Source organism: Urocampus carinirostris, chromosome 12 (genome assembly GCF_059441175.1).
Source record: "Urocampus carinirostris isolate Australia breed hairy pipefish chromosome 12, RoL_Ucar_1.0, whole genome shotgun sequence".
In the NCBI taxonomy this organism is placed as follows: Eukaryota; Metazoa; Chordata; class Actinopteri; order Syngnathiformes; family Syngnathidae; genus Urocampus; species Urocampus carinirostris.
This window is the reverse complement of record NC_142360.1, coordinates 1088891-1105574: the sequence shown is the minus strand read 5'-3', so window position 1 is coordinate 1105574 and position 16684 is coordinate 1088891. Positions and strand designations below refer to the sequence as shown.

At 41.2% G+C, this 16684-nt stretch overlaps 1 protein-coding gene and 1 pseudogene across 8 annotated transcripts in view; both read right to left on the bottom strand.

Annotated features, from left to right (window-relative positions):
- The window catches only part of rnf220b (ring finger protein 220b), a 108300-nt gene that overhangs the window by 70322 nt on the left and 21294 nt on the right, over positions 1-16684 (bottom strand). The gene's annotated exons all lie outside the window — the stretch shown is intronic.
- Positions 1512-1657, bottom strand: LOC148354607 (5.8S ribosomal RNA; annotated as a pseudogene).

Here is a 16684-nt window from a genome sequence, read left to right as displayed (position 1 = left end):
CGACCGCGTGTAAAGCACTGCTGTATCTCGTCTGTATGGCTATCTCAAAGCGTCCAACAGCGTCTGCTTCACAGGCAGAAATTTCTGGCCGTGATTCAGCCTCGATACAGACGCAAATGGCTGTGTGACCGGGCCCTTAGCTAGCAGGTTAATAGATGCTAATACAAACCCCGCATCATGGCGAAACAAACAGGTAGCGACACATCCACTCACCAAGCCACAGTAAAAAAAAAAATGCAGTTCTTTTAAGCTGGAATGGTTGACGGAGTATGTGAAAATTGAAGAAAAAGTGGTGAAATTGGGTGAGATTTTTTCTTTTTCAAGTGAGAAAGGTCTACTCTGCAAAACATGCAGCGATGCCAAAGTAGCAAGTGAGTTTTCAGAGGGAAAAATGTGGATTGAATGGAAGCTGGACTATCTCAAGCGTCACGTTGAGCATAAAAGTCATTTAAAAGCTGTCGAAACTGTACGAAGACTCAAGATGGGACAGGGGATTAGTACATTATTGCGGGAGAGCGCAAAAGACCAAGAGAAAATGAACGAGCTGTCACACAAAACAAAATCGGACCCTGAACAAGTTAAAGATCTCATTGACAATATTTTACTTGCCATCCAAATGAATGCATCAATGCTGTCAGTTCAACAAATCCACGATCATATGGCAAAGTATGTGAGTATACCAGAAAGCTGGCGAAGCAAAAACTATGCCTTTGAATTTGTGAACTCAATCAATGAGACTATGTGCAGTATTAAAAACGCACCCTGGCATACCCTGATAGTAGATGAGAGCACAGACATATCAGTACACAGAATGCTAGTCATATATATTAAATACAGGGAGGAAAACGATATTAACTGCAAAACTGTGTTTGGTGGCATCATCCAGCTGACAGCATGCACTGCTCAGGATATTGTGCAAGGAATAACTCAGTTTTACTCCAAACATGGACTGGACATGCAGAAAATGGTGATGCTGACCTCTGATGGTGCCTCAGTAATGCTAGGAAAACACAACGTAGTTGCAACTTTGTTAAAGCGCCAAATACCACACCTAATTGAACAACATTGTGTGGCCCACAGAGAAGACTTGGGCATTGATGATGCCTGAAGAAATGTGCCTTCGATGCGAAATGTTGAAACTCTTCTTAGAACTGTCTACAGTAAGACCTCGGTTATCGCGGTTAATGGGGACCAAAACCACCCGTGATAAGTGAAAATCCGCGAAGTAGCGACGCACCTTTTTTTTTTTTTAATTTTTTTTTTTTTTTAGACCCGGTTAATGGGGAACAAAACCACCCGCAAAAAGTGAAACTCTGCGAAGTAGCGACGCCCTTCAAAAAAGAAAAAAAACAAAAAAAAAACTTTTTTTAATTATTATTTTTTAGACCCGGTTAATGGGGACCAAAACCACCCGCTAAAAGTGAAACTCTGCGAAGTTTTCAAAAAAAAAAAAAATCTCATCTCCTCTCATTATCTGCTCCGCTTATCCTTATTAGGGTCGCGAGGGGGCTGGAGCCCATCCCAGCCATCTCCGGGCAGTGGGCAGGGGACACCCTTAACTAGTTGCCAGCCAATCGCAGCTGCAAATCACATTAGTTCTCGCAGCTTGCTGCGTTCTTCATCGACGCACGAGCCGAGTGATCCACTGCTAAGAGTCGTACAGCTGGGCGATTTTACGTCCGCCCGGGATGATCGGAGACAAATTCACGACAAGGGTTTTACTTGCGCGCACCACGGGTGCCGTTCGGTTGCTCCCGCAAGAGCTTCTAACCCGCGGCGCGGGTACTTTCGGGCGCGATACGCACGACACCGACACAGTTACGGGGGTCCCGCGCACATCCGCCACCTGTCGTCGCGCCGCGCTACTTGGGTCGTCGGACGAGCGGGCTCCCCCCAGTTACGGGGGTAGCCCTATCACGCCCGCCGCCTTTTCTCGCGTCGCGAAGTGTGACGCCGCGTCCGCCGAACTCGCTCTGTTGCACGGCCTGGGAGTGACCTCCGCCGACTGCCCCAGTGGAGCGACCGTGTCAGAGAGGCAATGGGGACCTCATCAGCTGATGGCAGAAATACTGGTGAGATTACTCTTTTGTGTGATCACATGGATGCTCTTTTTCCAGAGGATGAATTAAAGAAGTGGTCTTTTTTTTAAGTGGACCAAATTACTCTTTTAAAAATAAAGCGTGCATATCTGATGTTGCTCACAGTAGTCCTCAGTTTGCGCAGGGAGCTTGTGTGTATGCCCAGATACATGAAAAATTAAAGGGAACATTGCTCGTTGCTCTAATGTTTTAAACCATCCATCTATCATAGCTGGAATGAAAAGGTAATTATTGCAGACGGGCTTAGCCTTCGGCAGTGACAACCAACCAAAGTGTTGTCTGATTTGAGACCATATTTTTAATGTAGGCACAACGACTGTATTAGTGATAAACTTGTAAGAAGGGACCAGAACATTACCACATGCCAACGCTGTGAGATATGTAGAGCAAGAGTCAGCCTCCAACCGAACCCAGCCACAGTCAGTTTGCGATGCGGCGAACCAGAGAGTTATTTTATGTGTATTCGGGCCCTATATTAACCGAGGAAATTGGGAAGGCCCAGCCCGCCCACTGACCTGTTTTGTTGCAATAAAGTTTTGCTTGCTCTGGCTCTTTTGCCAGCCCAAACAAATGTTGAAACCATCCTCACAATAGATGCAAAAAAGGATCTCGGAAGAAATACTGGGAAACATTGGAATAGATATAAGTACCTGGGTAACACGGTCCTTTTTATGGTCTGTACCCTACCTGCCAGGGAAAGCGGTAAGGAGTTCCATCTTTGTAGTTCCGACTTAACTGCAGATGTTAGAGTTACAAAGTTTTCATCATGAAGGGTGCGTGCAGAGCATGTAATGACCACACCCAGGTAACTCATACATACTATCGAGAGCAATTTTGAAAGGTATTTGATTACGCGACATCTCTTTGGCTACCTGATTAATTGGGAAAAAAAAATCACTTTTAGAAATGTTTAGCTTGTATCCAGAAATGTCACTAAATGATACTTATACATTGAAAATATTTGGGATGCTGGTGAGGGGATCACAAATATAAAGGAGCAGATTATCGGCATACAAAGAGAGGCGATGTTCTACCCCCGCCCATTTTATGACTTTGAATCCTCCCATTGACTTTAAAGCCACCGACAGGGGTTCAAAGCGCCAGGGCCTATACTCTCTAGGTTTAGGTCAAAACATAACCCTAAAATTACTGAAGAGTAATCTGATATTGTGATGGGACAATATTGAGATGAAACAACAGAGAAATTAAGTGCTTTATCGACCAAGAAGTAATCTATTCGAGAAAACTATCGGTGGGAATGCGGAAAGCAGCAGTACTGTCTAGCTGAGGGATTTAAGAACCTCCATGGGTCAACATAACCATATTGTTCCATAAAGTCCATAAGGGTCAGCGCTATTTTCAAAGTAGATACAGAACGAGCACGAGCTCTGTCTATGATGGATTTAAAACACAATTCATGTCACCTGCCATTTTCAAAAAAATGACAGTTTAGGTTTGAAATGGTATATAGAAATGTTCTAAAAAAAATGATCATACCAATTCGGGGCGTGGACTAAAACTAGTACCACTGGTTTCTGATATAGTATGCCCACCGCAATAGCAAAATGCCCCTCAGGGTCTAATATTGTTTTAATGATAGTCAGGTGAACATTTTTCCTCATCAATATGGATACCCTTCTCGCTTTAGGGTTAAATGTAGAATAGATAATTTGCCCAATCCATTACCTACTGAGTTTTCTATGGTCAGAGTTTTTTAGGTGCGTCTCCTGAAGGAACATTATATCGACGTTAAGGTTCTTAATATACGTCTGGATCTTATTCCGTTTCACTGCCGTGTTTAGGCCACGTGTTTAAGGTGACAAATATCATCTCACGTCCCTTAAATCAGCCTGTAATTGGACACGGCTGCACCAGTTCCGGGCTGGTTTTAAAACATGAGCGGCAAATTACATTCAAAAAGTAATTAGCTTTTAGACAACATGCAGAATTTTCATTCAACTTAAAAGATGTTAAATCCTAAAATAAAGGAACAAAAAAAATGAAATAGATGAATACATAGTTCAAAAAATAAATAAGACCATAGGCACGTAATACAAATAACTAACATATATATGTACTTCACTATGGAATGGAATGGAATGAAATAATCTGCATTTACATAGCGTTTTTCAAGTCAAGACTTCCCAAAACGCTTTACTAAAGCGTTTTGGGAAGTGTGCTTCACATTTCCCAATAGCGGCCGTGCAGCCATGTAAGGCGCTAACCTGCTTATTGGGGGCATTAGGGGTTCAGTGTCTTACCCAAGGACACTTTGACATGTAACACGGAGGAGCCAGGATTCAAACTACCTTCTACCTTCTAATTCATTATCTCTAGTCTCTAGTCCCGCAACTCTCAAAAAGAGGAAGAAGGAAGGAGAAAAAAAGGAAAAGAAAAAAAGAATAAACCATGAATTTAATAATTCTTCATTTCCAAGGTAAGTCCGTCACTGTGCAAATAATTGTAACCTTTATAGATGTCAACACAAAGTGGGTATCTAATAATAATAAATCAAATGAAATGAAATTATCCGCATTTATATAGCGCTTTTCAAGTCTTCCCAAAGCGCTTTAAAATGTGCTTCACATTTACCCATTCACACACACTCACACACCAATAGCGGCCGTGCAGCCATTCAAGGCGCCAACCTGCTTATTGGGGGCATTAGGGGTTCATCTTACCCAAGGACACTTTGACACGGAGGAACTGTGATTCGAATATGCGATCTCTTGATCCCAAAACGAACGCTCTACCTCCTGAGCTGAGAACCTCCTCCTGGAACCCTCCTCCAGCATTATATGCAGACGAGTGGGGAACAGTAGAGTCGGTTTCAAATCGAGTTTTTATAACTTTGCCATGACCTCTCTGTATTTGACACGTTCCAAAGCCACTTGCGGTGCAAAATCCTCGTAGATTTGGAAAGGAGATCAACGATGTTGCAACGTGCCTGACGTGTGATCAAATCCTTCGTTTGATAGCAGTACAAGCCAATTATTACAGGACTCGGCGTGATCCTTGTTTCAATTTGGCAATGGGTGCTCTGTGTACCCGGTCTAACTCCGGTGGGGATAGATCGCCAAACACCTCTACAAGGAAGTCTGAGAAAAATGCTGTAATATTTGGGTCCTCGACAGATTCTGGAAGGCCGATGATCCGCATGTTGTTCTGGCGACTCCTACCCTCCAAAATTGTGATTTTCGCAAGTAGCCTAGCACAGCTGTCCGGTAGGAGCTCATATTTCTCTTCAAGGTCTTTGATCTGTTGTAGGCTCTGGGCTGATCCATCTTCGAGAGACACAATACGTTGCCCGTGATCTACTACTGTTGACTGCATGCTGTCAAGTTTGGCTTCCAACACGGCAAACATGGTTTTAAAGTCGGCAACATAGCTAGCTCTGTGGTCCTCTAAAAGGCCCGCTGTGCTAGTCACACATGTATTGCATGCAGTTGGGACCCCGGCTTTGGCGTCACGCCGAGTTCTGGAAGATCCCGACATCATACCCGCAAAAACAAAAATGAATACAAAAATAAAGTTGTTGGCTACAAAAATGTCTTTCTCATAGGTTGACGGGGAAAAAAACGATCGCCGTTTAATTACATGGACATTGAGTTGCAAGGTTCGCAATCTCCACTCCGCTCTCATGCTCGCGCAATCCATAAGTCTTTTGCCTGAAGTTCATTTTAGGTTAAAAAAAAAGCCACCGGGCCTGACAAATAACTTTGTCGGGGCAATTTATGATCAGGGATAATGGATCATGGCTGAACGAGTGCCAATTTAGCCAGAAATAACAGCAAAAAACCTGAAGGCCCAACAAAAATGCGCTTTGTCGGTCCCCGCTCTTATCAATATGCTATTGGGAATAATTCTATCTATCTATCTATCTACCTTGGTCATAACCCTTAAGAGGGGTGACTGACGGCAAGAAAAAACACATACGATAACAAAAGAAAAAAAACTAAAAAAGGGAAAATGGCAAAAAACACACACAAACATTTTTGGACCATGGCCAACCCAATTGCCCAAACACCCAAACAAGTTAGGCACCTCGGCACCTAAGTTGGACATGCTTCCGTCCCTCCAGATGAAACGAGACACAAGAAAGCAGCCATGTCACTCGGGTCAGGGTGACACAACACACTCTTTTGTTCAACAGCAGGGCCCGGCAGCTTTCATTGGTTTACCCTTGCCGCATCATACAGGTGCCCTGCCCATCCCTTAAAACGCGTCAAAACATCCCACTATTCTTTTACAACACCTCTCCACTCATTCCTATCACCAACAAGAGCTCTAGCTTCCACTAAATTTAGACCTCTTTCCTGCAGTGCACTCATAACACCATCCATCCATGTCAATCTCGGCCTTCCTCTTGGTCTCTTTCCATTTACTTCTGCTCAGTAGATCCTCTTCAACATTCACTCCTCATCCATCCTCTCCATGTGTCCAAACCAGCCGAGTACTCTCTTATCCACACGCTTGCTCAGTTCCACTAACAATGCAGTTCTGTCTCTCACAATTTCATGTCTCAATCTACCCAATCTTGTCACTCCTAACATACTCCTCAAACACTTAATCTCAAAAACATTTAATTTCCTTCTCAAATCTGCGTTCAGGCTCCAAGTCTCTGCACCATACAACACAGTCGGCACAATCACACTCTCATACAGTCCCCTCTTAACATCCATACTCATACTCTAGTTGCTCATGACTCTCCTCAGAGCACCCAAAACCTTGCTTCCTTGATTCACTCTGTGCAATACCTCACACTCCATTCCACCTACTGCAGCCACATCACTACCCAGGTACCTAAATCTTTCAACTTTTTCCAGCACCTGTGCATGCAACCTTATTTCTAACGCAATGCCCACTCCATCACGTGAACACTTCATCACCTAACTCTTCTCAACATTTAACATACTCTTCCAAACTCCATTACCAACCTTCTCAATGTTTCCTCAGAAGCTGCCACAAGCGCCGTGTCATCTGCAAACAACAACTGACTTACCTGCCACACCGTTCCACTGTTATCGATCATCTCTACACCTCTCCCAAATACTCTTGCATTCACCTCTCTCACCACGCTATCCAAGTACATATTAAACAGCCATGGTGACATCACACACCTCTGCCTCACACCATTCAACACAGGTAACCACTCACTTGTCTCACCCCCTACTCTTACACATGCTCTGCTCTTCACATTAAAACTCTTCAATGCTTCCAACGACTTTCCACCCACTCCATACATTACCATCACTTGCCACAACGCCTCTCTAGCAACTCTGTCATACGCCTTTTCCAAGTTCATGAAAGCCAAATAATCATCCTCCTTGCCTTTTGCAAAATATTTCTCACACACCTGTCGTACTGCAAACACCTGATCCACACATCCTCTTCCTTTCCTGAAACCACTCTGCTCCTCCATCACCACCTCATCCGTTCTTCCTCTCACTCTCTTAATCAAGACTCTTCCATACAGCTTACTCGGCAGAGACAACAAACTGATACCTCTCAAATTGCTACATTCATACTTATCACCTTTTCCCCTATACAATGGCACCACATATGCACTACACCAAACAACAGGAACCACACCACTTAAAAAGCATTCATTCAACAAGCGTACTAACCAGTCAACCATAGCTGTGCCACCTTTTTTTAAGCATTTAGCTGTACAACCATCCAACCCAGGTGCCTTCCCCCCTTTCATTTCTTTCACTGCCTCTTGCACCTCCCATGTTTCCACAGACTTCACATTTAAATCACCCAACACGGGCATTCTCTCCATACCATAGATAGCCTCAACTCTCACTTCTCTCCCATCCCCCACATTTAGCAACTCCTTAAAATACTCTGCCCATCTCGTGTTGACTGCACTGCCGCTTACCAGTAATCTACCATTCCTATCTTTCACTTTCTCTTCCTTTCCGGACTCGCTCTTTCTTACTCTTTTCACTTGTTTCCAGAACACTTTTCTCCTTTTCTCAAAGTTCACTCCTATCTTTCGACACCATTCATCATTTGCTTTGCTTTTCGCTGCTTCCACTGCCGCTTTTACCAACCATTTCGTCACGTTATACCTTTCATACGCATCACCACTCTTATCTTGCAGCCACTCCTCAAAGGCACGTCTCGTTTCTGTCACAGCCTCTGATACCTCATCATTCCACCATTCACTTCCTTTCCTAATACCTTGACCAACTTTTCTCATTCCACACACTTCTTTTGCACTCCTCAACATTGCCTCTTTAAACCACTTCCATTCCATTTCCACACTCTCTACTAATCCGTTCATACTCTGCACTACATAATCCATCAGTGTTCTGTCCACCATCTCACCACCATCGACTCTGACAAAGGTATACTTATTCACGTCCCTCGTTTTAAACAATGTAATTCCAATCACCAACTCATTTTCCACACATAACTCAATCAATTTCTTCCCACTCTCATTTCTTCCTGGTACTCCATATCTAACAATCACATTTTCAACCATTCCATCACCCACTCTAGCATTCAGGTCACCTATTATTACCACTTTCCACCCTTCTTTCGCACTTGCCACACAGTCGGACAAACCCTTCCAGAACTCCTCTCTCTCCTCAGCACTTCTTTCTGAACCAGGTCCATATGCACTAATACAAATCCATACTTCTACACCCCACTTTAACCTCACCACATCAATCTGGAAGATATCTCTTTCCACTCCACCCGTTTTTCCTTTGCTTTCTCACAAGCACAGCCACTCCTTCTCTAGCATGTCCACCCATAACTCCAGACTTTCTACCATACATACCTCCAAGCTGTAATTCACTCTCTCCTTTCATCTCTGTTTCACCAAGGCAAACACATCAACCTTCCTTTTAGTCATCATCCTTCCGATCTCCTCTTTCCCCACTCAGTCGCTTTACTTCCACATCCTCTCACATTTAGTGACCCTAAAGCTAGGGTTTGCGAGACCTTTCGGTCCCCCACGCCCCTTTCTTTGCCTTGCCTTTTCCACTTTAGTTGCCTCTTACGACACGCAGAGGATCACGGTGGAAGAATTCTCTTACTTCTCACGATGAAAGGGCCCCTCACGACAGGGCAACAACACCACAGGATAAAAACCAGTGCATGTTTCCACCTGGTTTAATAGATTGTGGAATATTTTTCAAGCCGTGTTGCCATGAGGGCTCTTAAAGTGATGCAGAAATTCTGCAATGTACAGATGATGCAAAAATTAAACCAAGTAATGGCAAGGGAATTCAGTCTGAGCGGCACCAATTATCAAACAATTCCGTAAAGCACATCAGAAAAGCCTCTATAAAGCGCTAACAAGCACACACGTTATATAAACATAGACTTATAAAACCCACACCACACCTGTTCCACGCCAACTAGACGGCCCGCTTCCAATTTAAAAGCATTGTGCCGGATATTACTCAGGACTTTTGGCCATCTGTGAGGTAGCGCCCAGCTCAGCACGGAACAGAGGGGGAGAGAACGTATTCAGGTCGTCGTTAGTTTTTATTAGGGAAAAAAGGGCCAATTGAGAAGTTTGCTATTTAATGAGCAATATAAAAGGGTCTGTAGTAACACATCTGTTAACAGCTTGGTTGTTTTTCAGCTTTGAAACGGGACGATGTAATTAACTTCGATATAAGTTCGCAGTAGCTTGATTTAGATCAGACTTCATATTGTTGGAAAAATATGGATAATCCATGCAATGGGGTGTAGTTACAACCGTAATAGAAGGGGCCAAGCATGAGATTTTAGAAATATAGTAGGCCCTGATGTTATGACGTGTAAATGGTCTTTGTTGGCATTAGACAATAGTACTGTACAACGTAATTGGAGGGCTTCTCCCTTTAGTGCAACAACCGACATGGAGAGAGGCCGGCTAGCTTTACGCGAGTATTTGGTATTCTCGAATTGAACCAGGTCACTATTTGAGCTGGTTCCCAGGAGTTGTAGCTCCAGGTCATCCATTTCATGGGCATTTGTTTTGATGTTGGTGAGATAGGATCGAGAGCTTGTGATCTTTTCCCGTTAAAATGTTTTGTTTGGCCCCTTGTTACGCCATTTTCCCCACAGTACGACATCAACAACAAATTATTTTGTGTACACAAAAATTGTGTTGTAGTGCATAAGTTTCAGAACTAAGTTGTTTGTCTACTCTAGGTCAACTTTACTTAAAAAATATTAACAGAAAAGTTAGAATGAAGTAAAAAAAATTTGTTTCCAATTTTTGCTCGTTTTAAGAATACATTCTGTTACACTTCCTGAAAACAGTATAAAAATATAGTAAACAACAGTGTAAAAAAAAAAAAAATTGGACAATTATCAACCAAAATGAATAACCTGTGAAACATAAGTCACGCTTAAAAAAAAAACAGAAAAACGTTTTCATATTTGTTCCACACGCAGGTACGGTTTTACCATATTTTTTAAAAAATAGGCTGAAAACCAAAATTAAAGGACAATTATCAAGCAAAATAAATAAGTAGGATAACATTATAATACAAACTAAAAAAAAACTGCTGCCTGCAATCAATTTCCAAACATTTTCAACAAAGTGTGTCCCGAGATTTATTTTAATCAAAAAAGTGTCCCATCCTTGCAAGTGTTAAATTTAAAATACATTTTCCGTGTAATCTGCCATATCTTCCCCCCTCCATCCACCAGATACTACGCTCTACCAGCTCAAACCAAGTCACACCGAGGTGAATAACATTTTTTTTTCCTTGACGAAAAAAATTATTTCACTGAAAATAAAATTCCTCTCCTTCAAAGTCTTCTGTACTGTAAATTTTAGTAAACAGGACGTGGTTTTGATCTGATTATTCCCTGCCTGAAAACATTCTGTGTGTTCCATTGACAAGTTCCAACAAAAGGAAAGAAAATCTAATCTAGCGCCAGGCTTGACCTCACTCACCTCTCTCCTGTCCAATCTAATTCCGGCATCCGTCCGAAATATCTATACGATTGGATTTCACATGTTAAAGACACTAGCAATGACAGATCAATGCTTCATTAGATAGCGAATGATCTTTCAACGACTTATAAGATCCGTATCAACCTTTTGTAGAGCATCAACTGGCCTTTGTACTGGTTGTTTTTTTTAGTCTTTTCCAGGGATCCAATGAGAGGAGAGTCTGGAATCCTGGATGGGATAGACAGGAATCCAAAAGCTCAAATGGACTTATTCTGAACCATCTCAGACACCAATCCCTTCGCCTCTTCTAACATATAGATCAATGGACATAACCTCTCCAACCACGGCTCAATCAGCACACAACCTGGAATTTATCTCCGCCCTCTTCTATCTTTTCCACTAGCTGCCGCGAATGTTCAATCAGGTTTAGAGGTGGCATATCAATCTCATCGTTGACGGAGAGCAGACTGGACTTTGTGCCCCTTCCTGGGACAAGAGGGTGAAGGATCGAACCCTGCCTCCTCACTGTTCCGGACAATCAATCTGGGCCTCATTGAGATGCGTAGCTCAATGATGAGTGAGAGAGCCAGGGGCCGTCCTTGGACATTTGCTGGAATATAAAGCTACTTACAGTGCATCCGGAAAGTATTCACAGCGCTTCACTTTTTCCACATTTTGTTATACTACAGCCTCATTCCAATTTAATCTCTGTATTAATTTAATCTTTTATCTCAAAATTCTACACAAAATACTCCATTATGACAATGTAAAAAAGTTTTTTTTTTTCCTTTTTTTGAATTTTTTAAAAATAGAAAACTAAATGTGGAAAAAGTGAAGCGCTGTGAATACTTTCCGGATGCACTGTAAGTGCTCACTCGCAGCAAATCTACACAGCGAATCCAAGAAACGTTCGTAATTGCCCCAGGTTTAAAAACATTCAAATAACAACCAGGAGACCATGACTCTAAACGGTTACAATTTGTGGGAATCAATAGCTAACAAAAACACATTTGCCAATATTTCGGACTCCAACATTCGTACAGATTGATGAATAAGCCTATCACGATTTACATGTTTCATTCTGCTTAATTTAAGCAATAGACTGAATTTGAACACTTAGACAACATTTCTTTACCAAACTAATGATTTTCTAGATAGCTTTGTAACAATACGCTTTGTACAGTATTTCCAGAATTTTCACAGTTTATCAGTTCCATAATCACCCCTTGTTTCTGCAAAGTAAGAACCATATAAAATTGTAACAATGAATCAGTTTACTTGTCCACATTAGCTTATCTACGATATTTTGATATCGTAGATATATATATATATATTATATATATATATATATATATATATATATGTGATCACACACAAACACACACAGTGGCTTGCGAAAGTATTTGGCCCCCTCCAACTTTGTGACCTTTTGCCACTTTTCAGACTTCAAACATAAAGATATAAAACTGTAATTTCATGCGAAGAATCAACAATAAGTGTGACACAATTGACGTGGAACACACTTTATTGGATTTTTTAAACTTTTTTAACAAATAAAAAACGAAAAATTGGGTGTGCAAAATTATTCAGCTCCATTGAGTTAATACTTTGTAGTGCCACCCTTGGCTGCAATTACAGCTGCAAGTCGCTTGGGGTACGTCTCAGTAATATTAGTTTTGCACATCGAGAAACTGATATTTCTGCCCATTCCTCCCTGCAAAACAGCTCGAGCTCAGTGAGGTTGGATGGAAAGCGTTTGTGAACAGCAGTTTTCAGTTCTTTCCACAGATTCTCCATTGGATTGAGGGCTGGACTTTGACTTGGCCATTCTAACACGTTGATATGTTTTTTGGTGAACCATTCCATTGGAGCTTTTGCATTTTTTTTTGGATCATTGTGTTGTGGGAAGACAAATCTCCAACCCTGTCTCAGGTATTTTGCGGACTCCCTCAGGTTTTTCTTCTAGAATGGTCCTGTATCTGGCTCCATCCATCTTCCCATCAATTTTAACCATCTTCCCTATCCTTGCGGAAGAAAAGCAAGCCCAAACCATGACACTGCCCCCACCATGTTTGACTGTGGGGATGGTGTGTTGAGGGTAATGAGCTGTGCTGCTTTTACGCCAAACATAACGTCTCGCATTGTTGCCAAAAAGTTCAATTTTGGTCTCATCTGACCAGAGCACCTTCTTCCACATGTTTGGTGTGTCTCCCAGGTGGCTTGTGGCAAACTTTAAACAACACCTTTTATGGATATCTTTACGAACTGGCTTCCTTCTTGCCATTCTTCCGTAAAGGCCTGATTTGTGCAGTATACGACTAGTTATTGTCCTACGGACAGATTCTCCGACCTAGCAGTAGACTTCTGCAGTTCATCCAGAGTGATCATGGTCCTCTTTGCTGCATCTCTGATCAGCTTTCTCCTTGTATGAGATAAAAGTTTAGGGGGACGGCCCGATCTTGGTAGATTTGCAGTGGTCTGATACGCCTTCCATTTCAATATTATTGCTTGCACAGTGCTCCTTTGGATGTAGCACGAACCTGCCTGGTGTGTTCCTCGTTCTTCATGGTGCTCTCTGGGCTTTAAACAGACCTCTGAGACTATCACAGTACAGGTGAATTCATACAGAGACTTGATTACACACAGGTGGATTCCATTTATCATTGTTGGTCATTTAGATCAACATTGAATCATTCAGAGATCCTCACTGAACTTCCGGACAGAGTTTGCTGCAGTGAAAGTAAAGGGGCTGAATAATTTTTCACACCCACTTTTTTGTTTGTTATCTTTTTAAAAAGTTTAAAATATCCAATAAAGTGTGTTCCACTTCATGATTGTGTCCCACTTATTGTTGATGCTTCACAAGAAATTACAGTTTTATATCTTTATGTTTGAAGTCTGAAAAGTGGCAAAAGGTCACAAAGGGCCATATAGTTTTGCAAGCCACTGTATATATGCATATATAAGTATATATATATATATATATATATATATATATATATATATATATATATATATATGTATATATATATATGTATATATATATATGTATATATATATATATATATATATATATATATATTTATATATATATATATATATATATATATATATATATATATATATATATATATATATATATATATAAAATAGCAGGGTGTTCAAATACCTATTTTCTTCACTGTATATATACAGTGGATGCAACAGTTTTATTTATCTATACAAAGTGTAAATCTATGCTTCAGGCAAGCCACATGTGAGCAAATTGTCAGTAGAAAGGATGCAAACGGCGCAGACATTTGGAGCAAAACCTTTATTTTATAGGAAAAAAAACAAAAATGCAAAATTATATTTAGTCTTGAGAGCAGGAGTCAAGGGAGCAAATTTGTTTATTTTTTTGCTTAAAATAAACAGCACTTGTGCGGCCACGATTCATTATCCCCCTTCGCCAATACCTGGCAGACCTTATGTTAAAAAATGTATTTTGGGCCTACTTTTGCATAAAGAGTTATGGTCCCCTTTAATTGCGATAAACAAGGGATTACAGTATTTAATACATAAAAATAGGTTTCTTTATTGTAAAAAGTTCATCAGATTTTTTTGAAAACAAAAAAAATACTATTTTGCTTAAAGGAAATTAAGCTTTTATGCTAGAGAAGTAATTACCAAATCATCACTGTAAACATTATGAATCAATTTTATTGATACATATCCATTTTCTACATTCCACTTTTATTTTATCACTGCACTGTGTGGCATATAGACAACTACACAGATTTTGTTTGCTTTGCCTGAAGTAAACTTTTTGACCCAACAAATTTAAAACATGCTTTTTTTTTTCTGACCACACCGATTGTCTTCTTGTGTGTTTTGAACGCTCCGGGAGAAAGAATTACAATATTAATGGTCGCTGGTGTTTGATGTGTTCCCCTCCTGTCGAGATGCTAGTTTGTTCTCTTAAAGTTCTGTTGAGTGAAAAATGATTTCATCCTGGCAGGAGGGGGAACTCTTCACTTCTTTTCTCCCTCCTTCCCTTCATCCTTTCCATTGAAGGAAGGATGGAATTTTACTTTTCATTGTTTGGGTTTTGAGACTGCTGTTTTATGGTCAAGCAACTATTTGGTCAGCGCTCTGTGGCACTTTTGATAGAAGAAATAGGTCTAAAAAGTTATAAAACTACACCAGAACTGTGAAATTTGTGCAGGTATTGCAAAAAAAAAAAAAAAACCCCAAAAAATAGAAATAATCAAGAATAAATAAGTGGGGATGCACTTTTTCACAACGTTTTTTCAAACTGATACTTAGAACCAATGAAATCATGCTTCTGGGGATCAAACCAAATACAAATATATACTACAATATATTTACTGTATGATATGAAGAAAAATTCAAACTAAGCTGCTTGTGTACTGGTTGGACGATCGTAGAGCACTTTTTTTTCCGGTTCTGGCTATTCCATTATCCCTAATTGCATATTGTTGCAATCTGGAACCGGCAAAGCAAATTTTTGTCTGACCTGGCACCTCTTTTTTGCTGTTATGTCATTCATTATCCCAAATTTACTTTGTGCTTTGTACTTGGCGGCATCAGGGCATCGCGGGTTCAAGAATATTCCGCCATCTTTTATTACCGGAGAACTTTGGCATTAGGGAGTTGGTGTCTTGCCAAAGGACACTTTAAAATATAACAGAGAGGAGTCAGGAATTGAACCTGCGACCTCTTGATCCCAAGAAAAGCGCTTTAGCTACTGCCGCCTGTCAAATTATAATTATAAAAATAATCTTGCTGCCTATATTGCACTGTGGAGTGGAAATTATTTAAGGACACTATGTTTTTACTTACATAATACTTTGTTGCCATCATGTCGACATTATGGAAATCCTAATTTATCTTCCTTTAGCGCAGTGGTTCTCAAATAGTGAGGCGGGCCCTCCTAGGGGGGGACAAACAGCTCTATCCAAGGGGCATGCGCGGGGAACTTTTTTCATTAACTTTACCAGATTAGAGTCCAATTGCATCTCCACAACACTTGGGGGAAGTGGCGTTCTCATTGGCAGAGTATTTTGTTTACATTTAGCTTCCACACAGTCCAACATTAAGTGTGACGTATAGACACGAAGTGCAGCAGGCCCTCACGTGACCCAATAAAAAGAATATTCACCACGAATGCGGCGATCAGCAAAAAGAGACAGGGTAAAGACCCAAACAAAAGTCTCCTTACGTAGCACTTCACTGCGACCAGTTTGCTTTTTATGCTAAAAATGTTGGCAGGGGACAGCCAGAAGCCAAATACATTAAGCTGTCACTTAAAGACATTAAAATCCAATCACGCTGATAAGACTCTTGAGGGTTTTTTTGCGAAAATGTGCAGAAAGGTGTAGATTTGGCATAACTGGAGGCGATATGCTAGCATCAATATCGAGCAATCTTTGTTTTGTCACGACTAATTTTATGTCTCATCTCATCTCATTAGCCGTACCGCTTATCCTCATTAGGGTCGCGGGGGGGCTGGAGCCCATCCCAGCCATCTCCGGGCAGTGGGCTGGGGACACCCTCAACTGGTTGCCAGACAGTCGCAGGGCACACAGGGACAGACAACTCATTCGCTCATTCACACCTAGGGACAATTTGGATCGGCCAATTCACCTGAAATGCATGTTTTTGGAACGTG